General features: G+C 44.2%; 1 pseudogene; it reads left to right on the plus strand.

Moving 5' to 3' along the window:
* The first annotated feature begins 2,694 nt into the window (after positions 1–2,694).
* On the plus strand, positions 2,695–4,625 carry LOC126959279 (putative uncharacterized protein encoded by LINC02694; annotated as a pseudogene).
* Positions 4,626–11,182: the final 6,557 nt, after the last annotated feature.

The raw sequence follows: 11,182 nt of genomic DNA on the forward strand, positions 1-11,182 counted from the left end.
TGCCCTCTCCATCAGAGCCCTTGACCCCTTGGGATTTTCCCCCAGAGTCCAGTTTTTTGTCTTTCTCCCTCCAATTTGACCTCCTCTGGGGATTCCCAGCCCATCAAACATGTATGTCTGAATATGTGTTTCCACACTCCATTTGCTGCCCACCATGTGCCAGATACCACCTGAACCTTGAGAACACAGCAGTAAACAAGATTGGCAAGGGCCCTGCTCCCATGGAGCTCACACTTGTGTAGGGTGATACCAGACAGTAAACAATAAGCAAACCAGACCTAACATCAGGTCAGACAATGATAAGAAAATAAGAGGGGAAGGTGGGATAGTGAACCCTTGGGGTGGGTAGGCTACTTCAGAGGGGGCCTCAGGCATCATCACCTCTAAGGGGAGACATTTGAACTGAGGCCTGAACAGTGAGAGGGGCCTGGCCACAAAGAAGTTGGAGGAGGAATGTTTCAGACAGAGGCAACAGTGGGTAAGGCCTCCAAGGTAGAAACAAACTTGGGGTGTTGGAAGAACAACGAGAAGGTTGATGGGCTGGAGTAGAGTAGGGTCCAAATTCATTTTAAGAGCACTCATGGAACTTAGGCCAATTCCAGGACGTGACTGGACACTTATGTTAAGGCTTCCTAAAAGATAGTGTAACAGTTGGAAAGTTACCAGATGTTCTATGCTGCAAGCCTTGTCTTCCCGGAACACATGAGACTCTCCCAGTGACGGCATTACCTGCTTGCCTGAAACCATCTCACCTTCAACTTTAAGGACAGAGACATCCAGTTTAATGTCACCCTGGTCTGATTCATTGTGATTCCATTATTTAAAAACTATGAATCTTTATTTCCATTACAGCCGTAGAAGTTTTTCCCTACATTCCAAGAGTTGTCTTCCACTCTAAATCAAGAAGAGCTAACAGAGCTACGTGTTCTCTGTATTCCTGGGCAGTGCATGATACTACAAACACTCTCAACCAATGAGCTCTCTCCTCAGTTGAGGATGTTCTACATTGTGGGACTTTGTTTTTACTACTGATTTTGTGTGCTCAAAATTATCAGCCTAGGTCCCCAGTAAAGAGATTGGGTCTATGACCTGGGCTAGTCTCCATGAAAAGGAAGAGGGAATTCACTGCTATTTCCCAAAAGTTGGGTGGTTGAGATGATGTAGGCAGTTTTGAGGTGGAGCAGAATTGCGGGGGAGGGGTGCAGGCAGTCAAGGATTCTTCTACTCTGGGTTGGGAATCTGCAATTTAATGTAATAGCTTGCCAGATGTTTGAACTATTAAATTGTTTCTGGGGTTCAGACTGTAGAACCCACTGAGGCAGAAATGTGGGAACTTGGTAGGAAAACATAAAGATGACTGTGTGTTGGATACTTCAAGAAGGTACAAGGTCCTTTCCAGGGAACTTTTGCTAAAAGCGGATCAGGAACAAGAGGCGAATTACATAACTTTGGTTCAGAAGCCACATCTACCTGTAATCAGCCATCGGAGGCTGAGGAAGGTCAAATTATCTCGTGTCTTCCTTATCATCATCATCACTATTAGCAGCAGCAGTAGCAATAGCAGCAGCAGCAGAGTTCTCTGTCACACTCTATTACTAAAGCTAAAGATTGCATGTGATTATAGATATTTATTATTCTGGTAATTGTCATGGTGATCTTTGCAGAAAGACCTGAGAGGAAAACTCCCTCCTAGTCATATCTGGAGGCCAATGTCCTTAAACAGAAAACTGGGGTCATACCCTGTAAAACCTACCAGACCAAGTAATCCAGAGCTGGGATGGGGGCAGGATCTCTTTAGAGTAAGACTGGTCTTCCAAGCCACCTAACTGTCATCTGGAGCTTGTCACTGCTAACAAGTTTCTTCCTTGCTGCCAGCTTGTTCCGTATCACTCAGGGCTATCATCAGTAACTTAGCCCTAAGAGAGGTACAGGAAAGATTTAAAAAAGGAATGCTATGTTGGTGGGGGAATCGTTCTCTAAAAGTCTGCCTTGCCAGGAAATTTTAAGCGGTAGGAGCAGAAGTGACAACCACAGCTGGCACTTTGGGTTTCGTGGTGTGAAGCAAAGGCTTTTTAACGGAGAGAGGACTGGTGCCCATTCCTAGTGGCAGCTTCTGCCACTGGAAGCCTGGTTGGCCAGAATGTGATGCTGTGATGGGGACTGTGTCTGGATCCCAGCTGTCACAACCTGGCTTCCAGATCTGAATTCTAGAGCAGAGGGAGGGAAGGCAGAACACCCCACCAGCACACTCATGTTTGGAGTCTGGCCCAGAGCAAAGAGCCTGAGTTGCTGTTGGCCAAACGTTGGTCTGTGCTTGTCAGACTGGGCTGAAGACTTCCTCCCTGGTCTATCCTTCACCTCTTATGCCATGGTTTTGGGAAGCACTGTGCTCAGCGGGCTGAACTGCTTCCTGGGTGTGCGACTAGGGTGCCAGCCAGGTCAGGAATGTCCAGGACTGGAAGAAACGCAGGGGCAGAACAACAGCACAGGCCGATGAGGAGGCTGCCCCACTGGGAGCTCTGCTGAAGGCTGCAGCCTCTCTGCTGAGAGTCAACCACTGTGCTGACTCACCATCTTGTGGTTGAGAACCCATCAGCAAATTGGCAGCTCTGCTGAACCCTGGAGCTGCAAAATATAGGCCAGGGAACCTCAGCCGGAAGGGATTTCAGTTAGTGACAGGTTTTCTATTCTTATATGGAACTACAAGGGGCCCAAGAAGACCTGGGCATTTCTCTCTCTAGTCCCCGGAAGAACCATGAAACCAGGCCAGGAAGCAAGGTTAAGCAGGAGCAGTGTCTGTCTCCAGGGGTTTGTTTGGACTGCTGTTTGTTTTTTTCTGCTATAGCTGAACCTGGATCTAGCAGGGTCACCATCTGAGTCCCCTGGTGAACTTAGCTCCTGCCTCCCAGAGATCTGGAATGACCTTATTAGACACCTCCAGCAATTTCAGACTGGGGCTTCAGCCTGTATGAGTCAGGGGCAAGGACTGGGGAGGCAAGAGAGTTAAGGGAGTGAGAGGTGAGAGTTACAATCCACACTGTATTTTATGTCAACAGCATCCCCTGGAGTACTGCAAAGCTCTAAGTCAGATGTCCCAGTGGGGGGCACCACCCATCCTAGACTTTCTCCCCTGCCTGATGATCCTTCTAGCAACATCAAATCAGCACATAGCACTGTACTTGGCCATTAAGGTAGTAAATAAATGCCTGGTGAGTGTATAATAGTTTGGTAGATAGAAAGATGCCCCCCCGCAAAGATGTTCACATTCTCATTCCCAGAACCTGTGAATATGCTATCTTAATAGCAAACAGGATTTTGCAAGTGTGGTTAACATTAAGGATCTTGAGATAAAGAGATTATCCTGGATTATCCAAATGGGCCCAATCTAATCCTAAAAAGCAGACAGCCTTCCCTGGGTGCAGTCAGAGACAGAAATGCATCTAGGGGAAATGGGGTCAAAGAGAGGGCCATGAGAGAAGGATTCCATGCCCTGTGGCTGGTTCTGAGAGGTAGGGACTCTACATAAGGACAGAGCAAATGTCTTCTAGGAGTTCAGGGTGACCCCAGTTAGCAACCAGAAAGGACCTCAGTCTTACAATCCCACGGAACTGTCAAGACCAGAATGAACCAAGATAAAGACTCACCCCGAGAGCTGCCTCTAAGGAATGCTATCCTGCCGAGACATTGATTTCAGTCCTACGAGACCCACAGGATTTCTGGCCCATAGAACTAAATGATAGTAAGTGTGTGTTTTAAGCTGTTAAAGTTTTGGTAATTTATTAAAGTAGCAACTGATAATTAATACAAATGGCTGTAAAATGGAATGTATTTTGTAATCGAACATAATTTTCTTGGCTCTGGTGTCCCTAGTTTCCTTGGTGGTTGCCATTGGTAGAGAAGTCCTTCTCCATGGTTAGCTGTGTGCTAGTGATGGGGAGGGCGTCCTTTCTCTGGTCCCAAGTGCTTCTTGGCACGCTGGGTTTACTTTTCTGCTGACGTCCCCTGGTATAGGTGTTGCTAGAGCCTGGCGTTTTTAGGAAGCACATAGAACTCTCTGCCGCTTCAAAGTCAGTCAGTGGCTCCATCCCAGGCAGGTGCTCCAGACCCATCCCATTTATTAATCATCTATTCTGTACAAGAAACTTGATGAATTTTATTTCCTTTAATTCTAACAACTATATGAATTAGGTAATGTTATCCCCATTTTACAGGGAGGAAAGCTGAGGCTCAGAGCAAGTGAACATCTCACCCAGGGTCACTAACAAGAGCTCAGGGATTGGAACCCAGGAGAAGATGCTTCCCTTCTCTTCTCCAAGAGTCCTTTTAGGGCTGGCAAGTTGATGCAAGCTGCAGCTCATGCCTTCAGACCATGCTGGGTCCAAGGAAATGCATGGATCTCCTCCATTACAAAGTTTGACTCCAAGAGAAGCCCAGATGTGGCTTCCAGCCTGTCCTACCTGACTGTGCCCTGCCCTTCACCACTTCCTGTCTTCCTGAGACCCAGTGGTAGAGGTGTCTGTGGGGGCTGCTACCTGGGAAAGTCCACCAGGGGGAGTGCATGGCAATCTCTCCTCTCAGATCCTCTGGGGGTTCCTTTCCCCACCCAAACTAGGCCTGGAGGTTGATGTCGGTGTGGTGTGGAAGATGTTGGGGAGAAGCTGCAGGTGCCTTCTTACTAGCTCTTCCTTAAAATTTGTCTCTCCCTCTCCTTGTTAGTCTGTTTTATAACTCACACTCCAGCAGGGGGGAAGTAAAGGAGCTTATCCCGTTCACGGATCCTATAACCCGTGGTGTTTATTACCTTGTAGCTGGTGCAGTGTCCTTTGAGCCTGGCAGTTTGGTTTAGATTCAAGTGTCTATTCTTTGCAGTCTTTCTGGGGTTGGTAGCAGAGAAAGAGAAAACAGGTAATTTGATTACTTAAGTTCTTCGTGTGCAAAAGTTAAAGCCCTACCACAAACGTGTGAGTGGGTGTTATATTGTAATAACCTGGACACCGCCAAGACAGCTTCCTTGGGGCTTTTGTGTCCTCAGGCCCACCCGAAGGTTCTCTTCTCAGTCATGTAGGATGGATTTACTTCGTCCCTGGCTTGCTCTGGGCCTCAGTTTTCCTATTCTAGGGCAGAAGAAATCTGGGTCATTAAAAAAAAACAAAAAAACAAAAAAACCAAAAACAAAAACAAAAAAACACTCCTGATAGAAGTCGGTTGATGCTTTCGACCTGTAGCCTCCTTGAGGTTAATAGTCCAAGTAATTTCCTCAGGGGCCCTGGCTGGCCTGTTGAGAGTAGACCCATAAAGTGTCTGGATTTGCTGTGATAGGAGCCACCTCGGCTGTCTGTAGAGATAAGACCTGCCCCTTGTTCCTACTTTGAGCTTGAAAAGTCCCTTATCCAACTGTGGAATGGGAACTATAAAGGAGTTCCTTCTGGGATTACTCAGAAGAGGAGAACCATGCAGTCTTGGCTGACAGATATCTGAGGATGGTCATCCCGCACATTACCAGAGACTCAGCAATGACCAGCCTGCAACCATCCTGCCTTTCCCCAGGGGGCTGGGCTCCAGCCGTGGAGGGCAGACTGGAGACTCCTTTGTCTTTCAATACTGTCTGGCCTGTCTCGGGTCCTGCACATCTTTTCTCTACTGATTTTGTGGCTGTGGTTAACTTGGCTAACCTTTCAGTGAAATAATGTCTAGTGGCATTCCTTTACATTTTCCATGTGCTGTTTTTTCCATAATTCAATTTTCTTCAGAGCTGAGTTTGGGTCTTCGTTTTTCCACCCACAGGCCTAGTTAAGCTTCACTTTGTGCTCCAACTTGCCTGCCCCAGACTTCTTGGATGGACATTGTCAATCCGGTCATATTGAGAGTGAAACTGCCACCTAGTGGTCACTGGAGATGTGCCTGCCTTTTCATGAGTTCTCTTGCTACTCGTTACTGGAAACATCAGTTGATGGTTTTCTTCTAAACTAACTCAGAAGCTGTGAAGTGAATCAGACCAAACAATTTATCTGCTTCAAATCCACATTGTAAAGAGGTTTAATATAAAGAAATATTTTCAAATCAAAATAAATAATGAAGCAACAATCAGATAGACATGTACTCCTTTGCCAAACTGGAACACATTTTTTTTCTTTGACTAAATTTCAATTCAAATGAAGTCCTAGAAAGACAAAACAAATCAACTAACAAACAGCCCAACAAAAACACCTGAACCAAACAGCCTAGCAAAAAGTGGAATAGTCATTTTCATTTATCCAACACAAATGTACTTAGTGCTGGGCTGGTTCTGGTAGGCCAAGTGTTCAGTGGGTACCCGAGCAGCTCATTATGATACAACATGGCAAGTTAAAAGCAGGTGAAGGAATGCAGTGGGAGAAAACAAAGAGGACTTGCTAACTCTGCAGAGCAGTGACATTTGAACAGACTTGTCAAGGAAGACTAGATTTAGTCAGGCGGGAGGGATAGAGGGCAGGGAGGGAATTCTACCCCACTAAGGAAGAGCGTGTGCAAGGCCTAGGGGAATGGAAAAGAAGAATGAGTTTAGGTGTCTGGAAGAGGTTGTCTTAATAGGTTTCCTGTTGCTGTAACAGAATACTACAGAATGGGTCATTTATAATGAAGAGAAATTCATTTAGCGTATAGTTTTGGAGGCTGGGAAGTCCAAGAGCATGGTGCTGTCCTCCGGGGAGGGCCATCCTATGGCAGGGAGGCAGAAGGGCAAGAGAGGGAGTGTGAGAAAGAGAGACAGAGACAGAGAGGGAGGAAGGGAGGAAAAGGGGGCCAGGCTCCCAAGATCGCTCACTCACTTCTGTGATGACAGCATGCGTCTATTCACAAAGGCAGAGCCCTCAGGACCTCATCACCTCTTACAGGTCCCATCTCCCAAAACTGTAACAACAGCAATTAAATTTCAACAAGAGTTTTAGTGAGGACATTGGAACAATAGCAGATGTGTAGTATGACTAAAAAAATATCATTAAGTCTAAAGCCTTGTAATGCATTAATTAACCACCTATTTTACATATTTATTGGCTACCTATCTTATTCAAAGTAGATATAACGAAGGTATGAGACATGGAGAAAAATTTAAGATGACATGGAGGTATGTTGAAAAGATGTCAGTTCTTCCCAAATTAGTCTACAGATTCAAAACAAGCCCAATAAAAATCCCAGCAGGTTTTTTCTTTTGCGGAAATTGACAAGCTATTTCTAAAATGTATTTAGAAATGTGGAGCCAAAAATAGCCAAACTATCTTAAAAAAGATCAAAACTGGAAGATTCATATGACTACATACCAAGAACTTTAATAAAACTAAACGAATTAATTGTTGGGAAACTGGCAACAATTAAAACTGAATGTACATATACCCTCGGACCCAGCAATTCCATTCCTATGTACATGTACAACAAAAATGCATATATATATTTAATAGAGATTTATACTAGATTGTTCAACACAGTGGTATTAATAGCTGTAAATGGTGACTATCCAAATGCCCTTCAACCCTGTGGTGTCTTTGTACAACGGGATACTGTATAGCAATGAAAATGAATGATTTACAATTACACACAACACTCTGGATGCATTTCACAAATATAACGTTAAGAAAAAAGATGCCAGACTCAAGAGAACACACATTGTCCAATTCCATTTATATAAAATACAAAAATGGCTCCAAACCAGGTCTTACTCTGTCACCCAGGGTGGAGTACAGTGGCGTAATCACAGCTCACTGCACCCTCAAATTCCCAGGCTAAAGGATCTTCCTACCTCAGCCTTCTGAGTAGCTGGAACTATAGGAGCAGGCCACCACACCCACCTAATATTTTTAAAAAAACTTTTTGTACAGATGGGATCTCCCTATGTTGCCCAGGCTGGTCTCAAACTCCTGCACTCAAGTGATCCTCCTGCCTCAACCTCCCAAAGTGCTGGGATTACAGGCATCAGTCACTGCACCCAGCCTAAAAAATGGTGAAAATTAATTGTAGTAGATTGATTGTACTAGCAGCTCTAACTCTTTATCTCTTACAATCCATGCCCTTTGCCATATGACTGCAGCTCCTTTCACCAAAGATGTGGAGTGTATTTCCCCAGCAGGGTCAGGACTACGGTGAGACAATGAAGGCAATTTTCCCAGCCTTAAAATTAAGGAGGCACCAAAATCCTCAGTAATCAAGAAAAATAATATTTAATGCAATGTTTTTGAAAAATCAAAATTAATTCAAGAAAAATCTATTATGGACAAAATGTCAAAACTTCAATAAAGACAGGAGCTGACCCTGCACTTGCATGACTCAATTTACTAGCCTCACTCTACTAGCCTCACTCACTCTACTAGCCTCACTCTAATCCTGGCTCTGTCAAAGTCTGTCTTGAATAAAGAGGATGCCTGCATATTTCTGTTTGTTCTCTTATTCTCTGCTATCACCATGGCCATGCCCTGGCTAGCCTGCTGGAGGCGAGCTGTTCCCAACCCCCTAGATGCAAGAGAAAGCCTGTGGGGGATCTGTCACGGTGGTGGGATAAACTATAGGGAAAGGACGTAAACCTTCTGAAAGGTTGGAAGATCCTGCAGAGCCCAGGGATAGAAGGGCTGAAAGCAGCTGTTCTATAACCCTGAGGCAGAAGGCAAGGAGTAGGTACAAGGGAGTGTAGGGGAATTTGTCTTAAACAGGCTTGTTTACTTATGTTGACCAGCAACTGACCTTTGATCATCCCCACACCTGTCATTCCCTGGAAGGTGAACAATAAATGTTAATTGCCTACAGATTGTGTTGGCTCCAGGTTTTCGGCATTGTGCCTGCACTGAATAAAAGCAAGCAGCTCCAGCTTCTCCAGGCTGCTGTCTGGCCACGAGAGCCAGGCAGTCACCTAGCTGCTCTTACACTGCATGCCTGTGTCTGAGTACTCATTTCATCCATCGGCCGGGGTATGCAGGTCAGACCCAACAAGAGCCCAGCTAAGATGAACTGACTTGCCTACACAGCCACCCCAGGTGAGTGAGTGATAAAATACTGAAGTTTTGTGATTGTTATGCAGCAAGAGCTGAATGATGCACTGAACTGTGTAGTTAAGGGTCAGGATAGAGGTTGCTTTTGGGAGAAGAGGCCTGAAGTGGGCTTCTGAGGTGCTGCTGAGTTCTGTTTCTTAACCTGGGTGCTAATTACACAGTTATATTCAGTTTGTGAAAATTTTATGTTTATGACCTGTACACTTTTCCATATTTTTATTTGAAAAAAAATTTTTAAAGGGTGGGTGACGTGGCTCCTACTATTTTTTTCAGGGACAACTTACCGAGATAAGATAAATAAAAGCAACAAGCACCAGAGACTGAAATCAAAATCCAGAATAAATTGAATTTGAACCAATATTCAGAAAATCTTTTAAAATATTTATTTTGGACTCTATCTGCAACTATTTACATGAAACCACTTAGAATTATTTAGGCCATTATTTTTAAATTATGTTAGGCTTGACACAATCACAGCATAAGAATATTCTCTGAACCAGTATTTCATTTGGTTTGGGATTTTGTTGAATTCATCTTTACATGTGGCTTTACATTGGCATCATTTCAATACAAATGAGACTAATGTAAATTATTATGATGGTTATTTTTCAACCACATGATACTGCTAATGTCAGTAGGCTTGGCTTTTCTTTTCTTTCTTCTTCTTTTTTTTTTTTTAATGGAGTCTCCCTCTGTTGCCCAGGCTGGAGTGCAATGGCACAATCTTGGCTCACTGCAATCTCTGCCTCTTGGGTTCAAGTGATTCTCGTGCCTCAGCCTTCCAAGTAGTTGAGATTACAGGCGCCACCACCATGCCTGGCTAATTTTTGTATTTTTAGTAGAGAGAGGTTTTTACCATGTTGGCCAGGCTGGTTTCGCACTCCTGACCTCAGGTGATCCACCCGCCTTGGCCTCCCAAAGTGCTAGAATTACAGGTGTGAGCCACTATGCCTGGCTGGCTTGGCTTTTCTATGCACAGAGATATAACTATCATTCAGCATCAATCCAGGAGCAAGTTATTATCCATCCAGTCAATCAATGACTATCTGATGCCTGATGGGAAGAAGCTGGCATCTAATCAGAACGGTGATTTTCTTGCTGTGGATGCCTTCTTTTTCCAGCTGTCTGGAATTGACTCTGAAGTGGGTGGGAAGAGCCTGTCATCAATTTGATGTCAGAGAAAGTTCTGTTTTAAGAATTCAGATAAAAGGGGGAAAATACATAGCTAAATAATAGCATTTGTGCTGTCTTCCTCCATCTCCCAAAGGAATAACTTCTAGTTGCTTTTCAGAAAGACATGCAAACATGTATGAGTTCTCTGGGGGAAAAAGACTTCTATCTAGTACCAGATTGGCTCCCTGCCCAGGTGTTTCCTATGCACCTGGGCCTGGCAGTGCCATGCCCCACTTTCCGTGGCAGGTGAGGGCCAGGAATGGTGCCAAGGACTGTAATTACAGGAACTCATCTAATCTTTGTAACCCCTCTATGGGGGAGGCACTGTCATTATCTCCTCTTTACAAACGAGGACCCTGAAACACAGATGTTGAATCACCTGTCTAAAGTCGCACAGCTAGAACCTAGCAGAGCTCATATTGAGCCTGGCTGTGTGGCTCGGGGGCTGTGCTCTTATCACCAAAACTTGCTTTCAATTCAAGTTGCCAATTCCAAGGGAGCTGTAAGAAATCCGCTTGTAGAAGAAAAAAATTATTTTTACAAGCAGAGCTACCTCTCCCTAATTTATAGCTGATATAAATCAAATTTTTAGATCCATCAGGCTTGTGGGATAGGGCATTCCTAAGTATGAACTTAGGAGATTATTTTGAAATGAATGACTTAAAATTATCTTTTAATGTAAGTACTTTAAACGTCTGCTTATACTGTCCTGTTTTGACTGCTTCACATAGTAAGTTTGTGGTGTTTTTTACTCACTGTTAATTTCATAAGTCTATGTCTCAGTTACAGGTAAAGGCCCTTTAGAATCGAATCGGTTTACTTGTTCTTTTTTTTAAGCTGTGGTACCCAGCATGAATGGTAATCAGTAGGTGCTCAGAGTAGGTGCGTATTGATTGATTCACAGGACTGAAGTAAAATGCTTCCAGTTTAGCAGAGATTCTGGAGTAAACGGAATAAAATGAAAATGATGTTTCGTTAAATTGACTGGCAGGACACAT

The sequence above is a fragment of the Macaca thibetana genome, chromosome 7 (genome assembly GCF_024542745.1).
Source record: "Macaca thibetana thibetana isolate TM-01 chromosome 7, ASM2454274v1, whole genome shotgun sequence".
NCBI lineage: Eukaryota > Metazoa > Chordata > Mammalia > Primates > Cercopithecidae > Macaca > Macaca thibetana.